Source organism: Salvia splendens, chromosome 21 (assembly GCF_004379255.2).
Source record: "Salvia splendens isolate huo1 chromosome 21, SspV2, whole genome shotgun sequence".
Taxonomy (NCBI): domain Eukaryota; kingdom Viridiplantae; phylum Streptophyta; class Magnoliopsida; order Lamiales; family Lamiaceae; genus Salvia; species Salvia splendens.
Genome location: NC_056052.1, coordinates 14,406,182 through 14,420,140, shown reverse-complemented (window position 1 = coordinate 14,420,140; position 13,959 = coordinate 14,406,182).

Below are 13,959 nucleotides of genomic sequence, written 5' to 3'. Positions count from 1 at the left end.
TTAACCCCCCGCCGTGATGGTGTTTTAGGAAAAAATAACAAGGACATCACTATTTATAAGCGTTTAGAAAACCCTAAATACTCAATAGAAAATAAAATAAAGGCTAGAAAATTGGCCTTAGCCCATTGTCTAAATATTATAGTCAAAACTCAAGGAAATTACTATATTTATAATTGTTTAGAATACCCTAAAAACACAGTAGGAAATAAAATGAAAACCAGAAAGTTAAAATTTATTCCCAAAATTGCTATTAAAATTTTAAAACTCAAAACGAAACAAAACATAAACTAAGAAATTAAAAATAAGTTTCAAAAAACAGTTAATTGTGTTTTCCGGCTAAAATCCATCGTCAAAAAACCCTAAACCTAATCTCTAACCCAAAACCCAAACCCATCCAGAGCCTTTGTCCTAGCGGCATGGAGCTTAAACATTATTGTTTTGAGGTGCCGAGTTCGAGCCCTCTTGATATCATTTCTAAGTTCCTCCTTTATACATAAGTTTTTTTATAGAAAAACCCTAAACCCTAGATCTTAAACAAAAACATCACTATTATAAGTGTTTAGAAAATCCTAAAAAATGAAAAAGGAAATAAAATGAAATCTAGAAAATTAGAAATAATCACAAAATAATAAATTAATTTTATTCCCTATATGATGTGAAATAGTCAAAATTCATTATCCAAAAAATGTAGTAAAACCAAGAACAACACTTTTTAATAGAATTTAGAAAACCTTAAAAACTCTAAAGGAAATAAATTGAAAACTAGAAAATTGGTCGTAATCCATTGTATGAAAAGTATAGTTAAATCAAAGAAATCGATAATTATATGTGTTTAGAATACCCTTAAATTTCAGTAGGAAAAAACGAAAAACTAGAAAATAAAAATTATCACCAAAATTGCTATTAAAAATTAAAAACTCGAAAGGAAATACAACGAAAGCTACGAAAATAAAAATGAAGCCCCAAAAAACAGTAAAATGTGTTTTTCAACCGAAATCCAATGTCTAAAAATTTTAAACCCAAACCCTAAACCGTAAATGCTAGGCCCTAACACGAACATCGCGATTTATAAGTGTTTAGAAAATCCTTAAAACTGAAAAGGAACAAAAAAAAACTAGAAAATTTAAAATTTTGCCACAATAAATTAAATTATTTTTTTCGTGTACAATGTGAAATGGCCAGAGTCCATTGTCCAAAAAACGTAGTCACATCAATGGCCTTTTTAAAAAAGTTTTGAAAACCCTAAAAACTCTAAAGGAATTAAAATGAAAACTAGAGAATTGGCCGTAATCCATTTTCTGAAAAATATAGTGAAAACAAAGAAATCGATATTTATGAGTGCGTAGAATACCCTAAAAACTCATTATGAAATAAAACGAAAACTAGTAAAATTAAAATTAGGCCCCAAATACAGTAAATTGTATTATTCGGCCAAAATACATTGTCCAAAACCCTAAACTCTAGACCATAAACTATGTCCCTAAACCACAAATCCTAAACCCTAAACAAGGACATCCCTATTTATAAGTGTTACGAAAATCCCGAAAACTCACAAGGAAATGAAACGAAAACTAGAATATTAAAACTAATAATCCAAAAATAATGTAAATTAATTTTTTTCCTTATATGATGTGAAATGTCCAAAATTCATTGTCCAAAACAGTATTCAAAACAAGGACAACACTATTTATAAGAGTTCAGAAAACCCTAAATACTCTAAAGAAAAGAAAATAAAGACTAGAAAATGGCCTTAGTCCATTGTCTAAATATTATAGTCAAAACTAAAGGAAATCACTCTATTTATAATTGTTTAGAATACTCTAAAATACAGTAGGAAATAAAATGAAAACTAGAAGTTCAAATTTATTCCCAAAATTGCTATTAAAATTTTTAAACTCAAAACGAAACAAAACGAAAATTAAGAAATTAAAAATAAGCTCCGAAAATTAGTTAATTGTGTTTTCCGGCAAAAATCCATCGTCTAAAAAACCCTAAACCTAATCCCTAACCAAAAACCTTAACCCCTAAACCCTAAACCCTATATGCTAAACCCGTCTAAAGCCTTTACCCTAGCGGCATTGAGCTCAGACATTATTATTTGAGGTGCCGAGTTCAAGCCATCTTGATATCATTTTAAATTTTCTCCTTTATACAGGAGTTTTTTTATAAAAAAACCCTAAACCCTAAACCCTAAGTCCTAGCGGCAAGGAGCTTAGACATTATTGTATGAGGTGCCGAGTTCGAGCCCTCTTTATCAATTGTAATTTCCTCCTTTCTATAGTATAGGAGTTTATTTGTAATTTTCTCCTTCGTATAGGAGTTATTTTTAAAAAAAAAAACAAGGACATCACTATTTATAAGTGTATAGAAAACCCTAAATACTCAATAGAAAATAAAATAAAGGCTAGAAAATTGGCCTTAGTCCATTGTCTAAATATTATAGACAAAACTCAAGGAAATCACTATATTTATAATTGTTTAGAATACCCTAAAAACACAGTATGAAATAAAATGAAAACCAGAAAGTTAAAATTTATTCCCAAAATTGCTATTAAAATTTTAAAACTCAAAACGAAACAAAACGTAAACTAAGAAATTAAAAATAAGCTTCAAAAAACAGTTAATTGTGTTTTCCGGCTAAAATCCATCGTCAAAAAACCCTAAACCTAATCTCTAACCCAAAACCCAAACTCATCCAGAGCCTTTGTCCTAGCGGTATGGAGCTTAAACATTATTGTTTTGAGGTGCCGAGTTCGAGCCCTCTTGATATCATTTCTAAGTTCCTCCTTTATACATGAGTTTTTTTTATAGAAAAACCCTAAACCCTAGACCTTAAACAAAAAATCACTATTATAATTGTTTAGAAAATCCTAAAAAATGAAAAAGGAAATAAAATGAAATCTAGAAAATTATAAATAATCACAAAATAATAAATTAATTTTATTCCCTATATGATGTGAAATAGTCAAAATTCATTATCCAAAAAATGTAGTAAAACCAAGAACAACACTTTTTAATAGAATTTAGAAAACCTTAAAAACTCTAAAGGAAATAAGTTGAAAACTAGAAAATTGGTCGTAATCCATTGTATGAAAAGTATAGTTAAATCAAAGAAATCGATAATTATAAGTGTTTAGAATACCCTTATATTTCAGTAGGAAAAAAACGAAAAACTAGAAAATAAAAATTATCACCAAAATTGCTATTAAAAATTAAAAACTCGAAAGGAAATACAACGAAAGCTACGAAAATAAAAATGAAGCCCCAAAAAATAGTAAAATGTGTTTTTCAACCGAAATCCAACGTCTAAAAATCTTAAACCCAAACCCTTAAATGTAAATCCTAGGCCCTAACACGGACATCGCGATTTATAAGTGCTTAGAAAATCCTTAAAACTGAAAAGGAACAAAAAATGAAAACTAGAAAATTTAAATTTTGCCACAATAAATTAAATTATATTTTTCGTGTACAATGTGAAATGGCCAGAGTCCATTGTCCAAAAAACGTAGTCATATCAATGGCCTTTTTAAAAAAGTTTTGAAAACCCTAAAAACTCTAAAGGAATTAAAATGAAAACTAGAGAATTGGCCGTAATCCATTTTCTGAAAAATATAGTCAAAACAAAGAAATCGATATTTATGAGTGCGTAGAATACCCTAAAAACTCATTATGAAATAAAACGAAAACTAGTAAAATTAAAATTAGGCCCCAAATACAGTAAATTGTGTTATTCGGCCAAATCCAAAACCCTAAACTCTAGACCATAAACCTTGTCCCTAAACCACAAATCCTAAACCCTAAACAAGTACATCAGTATTTATAAGTGCTACGAAAATCCCGAAAACTCACAAGGAAATAAAACGAAAACTAGAACATTAAAAATAATAATCCAAAAATAATGTAAATTAATTTTTTTCCTTATACGATGTGAAATGTCCAAAAGTCATTGTCCAAAACAGTATTCAAAACAAGGACAACACTATTTATAAGAGTTTAGAAAACCCTAAATACTCTAAAGAAAAGAAAATAAAGACTAGAAAATTGGCCTTAGTCCATTGTCTAAATATTATAGTCAAAACTAAAGGAAATCAGTGTATTTATAATTGTTTAGAATACTCTAAAAACACAGTAGAAAATAAAATGAAAACTAGAAGTTCAAATTTATTCCCAAAATTGCTATTAATATTTTTAAACTCAAAACGAAACAAAACGAAAACTAAGAAATTAAAAATAAGCTCCAAAAATTAGTTAATTGTGTTTTTCGGCAAAAATCCATCGTCTAAAAAACCCTAAACCTAATCCCTAACCATAAACCTTAACCCCTAAACCCTAAACCCTATACTCTAAACCCGTCTAGAGCCTTTGCCCTAGCGGCATTGAGCTTAGACATTATTATTTGAGGTTCCGAGTTCGAGCCATCTTGATATCATTTTAAATTTTCTCCTTTATACATGAGTTTTTTTTATAAAAAAACCCTTAACCCTAAACCCTAAACCTTAAACAAGGACATCACTATTTATAAGTGTTTAGAAAACCCTAAATACTCAATAGAAAATAAAATAAAGGCTAGAAAATTGGCCTTAGTCCATTGTCTAAATATTATAGTCAAAACTCAAGGAAATCACTATATTTATAATTGTTTAGAATACCCTAAAAACACAGTAGGAAATAAAATGAAAACCAGAAAGTTAAAATTTATTCCCAAAATTGCCATTAAAATTTTAAAACTCAAAACGAAACAAAACGTAAACTAAGAAATTAAAAATAAGCTTCAAAAAACAGTTAATTGTGTTTTCGGCTAAAATCCATCGTCAAAAAACCCTAAACCTAATCTCTAACCCAAAACCCAAACTCATCCAGAGCCTTTGTCCTAGCGGCATGGAGCTTAAACATTATTGTTTTGAGGTGCCGAGTTCGAGCCCTCTTGATATCATTTCTAAGTTCCTCCTTTATACATGAGTTTTTTTATAGAAAAACCCTAAACCCTAGACCTTAAACAAAAACATCACTATTATAAGTGTTTAAACTTAAAGCTGGTTAAATTTATAGGTCTATTAACATCCATTACCGCCATTAAAATGGCTCTGATACCATTTGCACCCAGGTTATATTTTGATAGTTTTGAATCATCAAACTTATTGGTTAAAACCTTGTTGTTAGAACACGTATTGGCAGAAGCCTTATTGTGTAATAACGTATTGGTCAGAACCGTAAGGTTTGTGATTGGAATGTTATGATAAATTATTCCGTTATCAAACAGTATGAAAGACATATTGAAAATATTTTGCATAAAGAAAGAAAGCAGAATGAAAGTAAAGAGATTTTGAAAACTAACTTTGGATTAAAGCTTCAAGGTAGCAGAGGGAAGGAGGGAGAAGAGCAATGAGTCTGAGATCAGAACTCGGTGTACTTCTCTTCCTAGAAAACCTCTTATTTATAGTCAACAACCCTAGCTACATAGGAGTACAGTATTTTACAAATACGTAAGCAGTGACGAAAATCACACTAATTTACATAGTACTATTACAAAAAGTTACTTTTCACTATTCACTATTCAAACATTTTTACAATAACTATAAAAGAAGGTGGCCGTCATTTCTGACTTTGAAATCAAATTCACACTAGGCTGCCATGATGATGTGGAGCCTATTGATTTTATTTCTGCATCTTTTGATATATTGACAATGTCTCCATTCTTCATCGTCGTAGTAGTAATCCATATGTCTACTTCTTCGAAATCTGACGTCATACATGACTTGGAGGCTTTCTTCTTCATCTTTGATAGCTTGTTCTAATCTTCTTATTTTATCACCAATGCGAAAGAACCAAAAAGGAGGCATCCTAGTATAATGCGAACAGGATTAGGCTGCGGTGATAATATTAATGATTTTGAGCGTTCTCTTCATCCGTTTGATTCTATTGATTCTATGAAAAATGTCATCAATGGTTTCTCTAAGAAATGGAAAATCCACTTCTTCAGGAGGGGCTTCAAGAACAATCTTTGCAATTTCTGAGAGGGAGGTAACCATTTCGGTATCAATTTTGATATTATCAATGAGAAACCTAGAATAGGCTTCAGTATTCTTCCTTCTAAAGAAACCTGTCATCAGAAATCAAAGGGGTCTTGACCCCCAATAGGATCAGAAGAGACCGATTCTTCAGACTTTGAAGAGGTAGACTTTTGGGCCATAAATTCAAAGAAGTCTCTTTTGATATGTTCTGGAAGGTTTTTCAGAAAATCATTTGGCTCCGAGGAACTGGCCTTCTTTGTTCTTTCTGCTTTGCTTTTCTCTTTGTTATCCATTTTGAAAATCACTTTTTCACCAGTGGAAAAAAATTGTTTGACAGCAGATTCAACTCCAATATGATTTTGGAACTTAGCCCACCATTTAACTTTGTAAACCCTTGTCAAGGAGTAAGGAGAAGGGTCCGAATAGATTTTCTCAAAGTTGAAATCCCAGGAAAAAATCCAAGGTACTTTGAACTCAGCATGGAACATGATAAATTTTTTAAAGTTTTTGAGGGTAGAGTATTCCGCAAAGGCGTGGAAACCCTTTTGAACTTCAAGGGGAAGAATTTGGATAGAAGATCCCATTTTCCTCCACCAATCTGGAAACCAAATTGAAAATTGTTTTTCACAATTATGGTGAAAGGCCATGAACCAGGAGTGGTTATAATATCTTAATAAGAAAGCTCTGAACCAAGCATTCTTATAGTCGATATAATTAGTTTTGAATTCACTGAGGCCACCAAAGGTGGTCGTAGTATGGACCTTTTTGATAATGCATTTTGAATACTCAATTTCTTTGGATCTGTTGTAGTTATGAGTTATTTCAACTGAATCAGAATCAACAAGAATAAACTCATAATACGTTTGATCCTTTAGGCAATCATCCGATTCCCAGAGTTGGGAAGAGTTTGGAAAGCGGTTTCTTATGAAGTCAGTTTGAGAGAGTTTGGCTGGAAAATCAGTGAAAGGGGTCATCCCACAATCTTCATGCCATTGTTTTGGAAAATACTTGAATTCTTCAGGAGCATTAGGGATTTGAATATTAGTGGACTTTGGAATATTTGAGGTAAGGACAGTATTATAAGGGATTTCGGGAGTATTTTGAAGTGGGGAAAATCTGTTTGAAATAATTTGATTTGAAAAGTGTCTTTGATTGGGTTTTTGAGGAGTGAGAGGAGCCGAGGATGAAACCAAGGCCTTTGAGGTTTTATTTGAGGGGAAGATCTCATAATCTTTGACACTTTGTTTCTTGGACATCCTAGAGTCCGTCATTGCGACCTTGTAAAAACTCTCTGGTTAGAAAATCAGGTAGAGAATTATTTTCTCCTTTTATGAACTCAATTTCAAAATCAAAGACAGATAAAATGGCTTGCCATCTGGCAAAGATTTGTTTTGAGACAATATTTTGAACATCTTTTGTAAGGACTTCTTTTGCAGATTTGCAATCAATTCTGATTAAAAACCTTTTGTTATAAAGGTCATCTTGAAATTTTTGAATGCATAAAACTATGGATAAAATTTCTTTTTAATAACAGAATAATTCATTTGCGCATTATTCCAGATACCAGAATGGTATCTTACCAGTTGTTCTTTTGAATCCAGTTTTTGTTTTAATATCCCCCCATAGCCTATGTTCGAAGCATCCGTTTCAATAATCATGAAGGCTTTTGGATTAGGAATACCTAAGCAAGGTAGAGTTTTGACCTGTTATTTTATGGTTTTAACCACATTGGTATGTTCTTCTGTCCAATTTGAAGGATTTTTCCTAAGTCTTTGATAGAGAGGTTTACAAGTCTCCCTAAGGTTAGGAAAGAAATCTGAGATGTAATTTAGACATCCTAACAATCTTTGTAATTGATTCTTATCTTTTATCTCATCAGGAAATTTGTCTGTGAAGGATATGGATCTACTGATGGGTCTGAAAGCTCCCTTTTAAATCTCATGCCCTAAGAATCTTATATTAGTTTGGAAAAGTTTCATTTTTGGAGTAGAAATAACTAATCCATTTCTCTCAATGGTTCTTAAGAAAATTCCTAAATGTTTTATATGTTGATCAAGATCGTGGGAAAAGATCAGAACATCATCTATGTAGACAATGCTAAATTGACTGTGAGGATTTAAGATATCATTCATAATTTTTTGAAATTCTGAAGGAGCATTTTTTAGACCGAAAGGCATTACATTCCATTCATAATGTCCAAAGGGAACTGTGAAGGCTGTTTTATATCTATCCTTCTCAGCAATTTGAATTTGCCAAAATCCAGATTTAAGATCGAATTTGGAAAATATTTTTGCATTGTAAAGCCTGTTTATCAGATCTCTTTTATTAGGGATTGGATGCCTAATCCATTGTAAAACATTATTGAGGGGTTTATAATTAATAACAAGTCTGGGAGTTCCCCTTTCTAATTCTGCCTGTTTCATGACATAGAAAGCAGAACAGCTCCAGGGAGAATTTGAGGGTCTAATAAGTTTCTTATCAAGTAAGTCTTTAATTTCTTTTTTACAAACTTCAAGAAGTTCCTGATTCATTTGAATGGGTCTTGACTTCGTAGGGATTTTACTTTCGTGGAAATCTTCTTCATAAGGTAAATTAATCACATGATGCTTTCTTTCCCAGAAAGCATTGTGGACTTCATTACAAACCCTTTTGATAAAACTATTTTCTATTTCTTTAATTTTTGAAACAAACCTAGGATTTTTTAGTTGCTCTTCAATTTTTTGGAAAGGAATTTCTTCTTTAAGATAACTTATTTGTTTTTGTTTTTGGGTTATCTTATTGATTTGTTTAAAGATAGAACTTCTTTGAAGGTTAAGGATTTCTTGTTTCAAAATGGGGGAGATGAAATTAAATTTTAATTTTCTTCCTTTGATATTGGTAGTAATGCCACTATCATCAACACTAAAAGGATAGATTTGAGTTAGGAAAGGTGTTCCTAGAATCATATTGTAGGTGATATCTTCAACAATTGTAAAAATATTTCTGAAACAATAACCATTATTACAGATATGGGCCTTGGATAGTTCTTAAAGGGTTATTATTGGCTGTGTAAAGTTTTTCTTTTGTTTTATCACAATATTTAGTAGGAACAACTCCTTCTCTAATAATATTCTGGTCAGCACCCGAATCAACTAACGCCATTATGTTGGTTTTGAAGTCACTGATAACCAGAGTTACATTAACATGCCATTTTTTATAATTCATTTCTTGGATGACTTTTATGGAATTATTTTCTGAATTTTGTTCCGGATTTTCCCAATTATTAACTTCTGTATTATTTTCAATAATAGAAAGTCTTGTTTCTAATTCAAAATCCTTTTCTTTAAGTCTATAAAATTCTTCATTAATTTGTTTTTTAAGATTATTAATTTCACTCTGAAGGTCTTTTGTAGTTATTTGTTTTGATATACTTTGATAATGATATTTTTCCCAAAGTTTGTTTAGGCTGAACTCTTCCTTTATACTAATCTTCTTAGAAGTAGATGGCTCTTCAAGAATTAAGTCCTTTCAGAGGTGTTTTGAATTTCTTCAATTTCTGAGTAGAATAGCTTCCTTCTTTTCTTTAGAAATGGTATTGATGCAAATTTTGCAAATATCTTTTTCATTTTCATTACTACTATGGTAATTACTACTTCCAGAGGTGTTTTGAATTTCTTCAATTTCTGACTCACTTTCAGAATTGGAGGAACTATTTTCTTCTCTTAAAAGGTTATTAATCTGTTTACTTAGTAACCTAATGTTTTTATTTCTTTTCTTCCAACATCGTTCTTCTGTGTGACCCACCTTTTTGCAATATTCACATTTTATCTTATCCCTGTCTTTATCCTTAGTTGGTTTGAATTTTCTTTTTGATTTTGTAAAATTACTTCGTGACGTTCTGTAATAATCATGCTTTTGAGTATCTTTCTTGAATCTTCTAATTTTCTTTTTGCTCTTAGACGAAGGAGCCTCAATTTTTTCTATTCCAAACATTTCACAGAAACACCCTAATTCATTTTTTGGCATTTTGTTTGTCCTTTCTATATTTGTTTTGTATTTTTATTTCCATACAAAGGGCTAATCCTTCTTTTTTGATAAAAGTAAATAATTGACCAAAAGTTATATTTTCAAAAGGGATATTTTCAGAATCAATGTCATCTTTAAGTTTTTGTATTATTCTTTCACTAAACAGTTTGGGTAATCCTGCTATGAATCTTTCTTTCCAAAAGGCTTGATTACAATCATTTCTTTTGAGGACATGAGTTATGAAGACATCTTTATACCATCTGTAATCGGATAAGGAAGGGCATCTCAGATTATTTAAAACCATAGAGGAGCTATTATATTCTTCCCTAGGGTTTCCGACAAAATACATGGAGATGGTAATAATAAGGAAATCACAAGCATCGCTTGCTTCATGTATTTCACCATCTTGATCTTCGGTATTAACAATATGATTAAGAATTTCTTCCTTGCTTTCTAGGCTTAACGCATTATCCCACCAATTTTTAAGTTGGCCTGTAAAACCATTAACAAGGAGGACACAAGCTTCTTTTTCAGAAATACCAGCATATCTAAATGCCATTTTTGCCATTCCCATTTCTTGTAAAGTAGTGAGAATTTCATATTCAGGTTTTCCATCAATATTCCATTCAGTAATTGAGGTTCCATCATAACTGGACCTATGAAATTGACCTCTTTCTTCATACAGCAAATCTGCTGGCGAAGGCCTACTATATTAAGGTTTATTACTGTTAAATCTTTTTCCCTTGAAAATTTTATTTATTTTAAGAGGGGAGTTACTAGACTCTTTGAAAACATCTTCTAGTTTTTCAACAAAATTATCTTCCTTTTCAGAGGAAGAGTAACTTGACTGTTCAGTACTAGACTCGTGGCAATGTTGAATAACATTCGTAGTTGACTTGCTTGGCCCAGCAAGATTTCCAGAGATCTTATTAAGAATTTCCTCTGTTTTTGAATTGAAGGAAATATTCTTATTTTTCAAATTATCATTGCTTTTGAAAAAAGGTTTGGAAGTATCGTTAAGGATGCTTTGTTTATTAACAGTAAATAATTTTGATGAAATAGTATCTAGTTGTTCTGCAATGGTACCAAGGATTTGGTTTGAAAAATTACTTTGTTGGATAATTTTCCGGAATTCTCTGTTTTCCTCAGGGTCAGTAACATTAGTTCGTTTGAAAGGGTCAGCAATAATCTCTCCTTTAGAAGTTTGAATTTTCAGAGCTTGAAGAGGGGGATGGACAGCTGAAATAACTATATTTTTTTCAGAAGAATACCACCTTTTCATAAGGCTTGATCCAACTTCTATGGCAGGTTTTTTGAAACAATTATACCATCCTTCAGAGGATAGATGAATTGCTATGAAATCATAAAAAAAGAAATTTGATTTGATTTTTTTCATTTCTCTCATCCATTTCTCTTTTATTTCACTCTTAATTTTATCATTTAATTCATTGAACCATCTTTCTTTTTCTTTGTAAATAGGATTGCTTAATTCTTTCTTAAGATAATCCATGTCAGGTTCAAATTCTTTATTAGTAGTTATGACCATAGTACTCCTAGTAGGTGAGTAAGGGTCATCTATGTTTTGTTCCGTAGGAGAATTTGGTCGAGGTATGGGAGTTTTGAAGGTCCAATTTCTTTCAGATGTGCTAGGCATGTCAGAACAAGAGGCTCTACTACTTTCATAGTTGAAACTCCTATTGTTTCTAAAAGTTGAGAAAGAATTTGTTCTATCAAATTTGACAGTTATAGTGCCATTTGGTTCTTCAATGATCTGAGATGGTTCTGTTTTTTCTAAGTTTCTAGGAGCCTGAGGTTCTATTATAGTAAACTGACTTGGGATAGTAATTTCATCCCATTTTAGTCTTTTAGGAGTATAGGTTGAGGACTGCTCAGCATCAACCTGCAGAAGGATAGTTTCTCCTTTTGAAAAGGGATTCTTACTGAATTTAGGATTCAGATTAGACGTCATTAGTCTAAGATAGACTCTAAACATGACAGCAAAGTTTTTACATACATGAAACTCATCCCTTTGAATTTGTACATCATGGATGAGAGATTCAAGGATCATGGGATCTGTGAGATCGACAGAGAAATTTGGACAGCAGTTAAAGTAGATGGGACCATTACATATGTTTGTTTGAACCATGGCTAATATAGAAGTTTTGTAATTCTTGAGTCTTTTATCTCTTAGAACAAGTAAAATGGGAGTATCAACTCCTATGTGGACCAAGGGTTTGACAGCAATTTGGGCAAGACCAAAATGTGCATATCTATATTTCTGTTCCATATATCTTTTTATTGATCTTCCATTAAGAAGAGGAAAGCTTTCCGATTTTTGCAATATGCTTCTAGTTTCTTCATGAGTCCTTATAGAAAAGGCAGTTTTGAAATCAATAAGTCCTATATCATAGTAGTTTTCAATTTTTTCATTAGGGATGCTCCAATTAGAATAATCTATAGGGGCATGAGTTTCACTACTTGAAACAATATTTTTATCCTTTTTATTGTTTTTTGTATTGGATCTTAAGAGACTTCTAAACTTACTGGCCATGTTTAAAAGAGGGATAGGAAAAATTAAATTAGGAGTTGGTTTAGATGGAAGAAACTGGTCGCAGGGGAACACTATGCGTGGAACACCTAAACATAAGGCTTACCAACCGTCTTATAAGCTATAGTCAAAACTAAAGGAAATCACTGTATTTATAATTGTTTAGAATACCCTAAAAACACAGTAGGAAATAAAATGAAAACTAGAAGTTAAAATTTATTCCCAAAATTGCTATTAAAATTTTTAAACCCAAAACGAAACAAAACGAAGACTAAGAAATTAAAAATAAGCTCCAAAAATTAGATAATTGTGTTTTCCGGCAAAAATCCATCGTCTAAAAACCCCTAGACCTAATCCCTAACCATAAACCTTAACCCCTAAACCCTAAACCTAAAATTGGTCGTAATCCATTGTATGAAAAGTATAGTTAAATCAAAGAAATCGATAATTATAAGTGTTTAGAATACCCTAAAATTTCAGTAGGAAAAAAACGAAAAACTAGAAAATAAAAATTATCACCATAATTGCTATTAAATATTAAAAACTCGAAAGGAAATACAACGAAAGCTACGAAAATAAAAATTAAGACCCAAAAAACAGTAAAATGTGTTTTTCGACCGAAATCCAACGTCTAAAAATCCTAAACCCAAACCCTAAACCGTAAATCCTAGGCTCTAACACGGACATCGTGATTTATAAGTGTTCAGAAAAGCCTTAAAACTGAAAAGGAACAAAAAATTAAAACAAGAAAATTGAAAATTTTGCCACAATAAATTAAATTATTTTTTTCGTGTACAATGTGAAATGGCCAGAGTCCATTGTCCAAAAAACGTAGTCATATCAATGGCCTTTTGAAAAAAGTTTTGAAAACACTAAAAACTCTAAAGGAATTAAAATGAAACTAGTGAATTGGCCGTAATCCATTTTCTGAAAAATATAATCAAAACAAAGAAATCGATATTTATGAGTGCGTAGAATACCCTAAAAACTCATTATGAAATAAAACGAAAACTAGTAAAATTAAAATTGGGCCCCAAATACAGTAAATTGTGTTATTCGGCCAAAATCCATTGTCCAAAAATCCTAAACTCTAGACCATAAACCTTGTCCCTAAACCACAAATCCTAAACCCTAAACAAGGACATCCCTATTTATAAGTGTTACGAAAATCCCGAAAACTCACAAGGAAATGAAACGAAAACTAGAATATTAAAACTAATAATCCGAAAATAATGTAAATTAATTTTTTTCCTTATATGATGTGAAATGTCCAAAATTCATTGTCCAAAACAGTATTCAAAACAAGGACAACACTATTTATAAGAGTTTAGAAAACCCTAAATACTCTAAAGAAAAGAAAATAAAGACTAGAAAATGGCCTTAGTCCATTGTCTA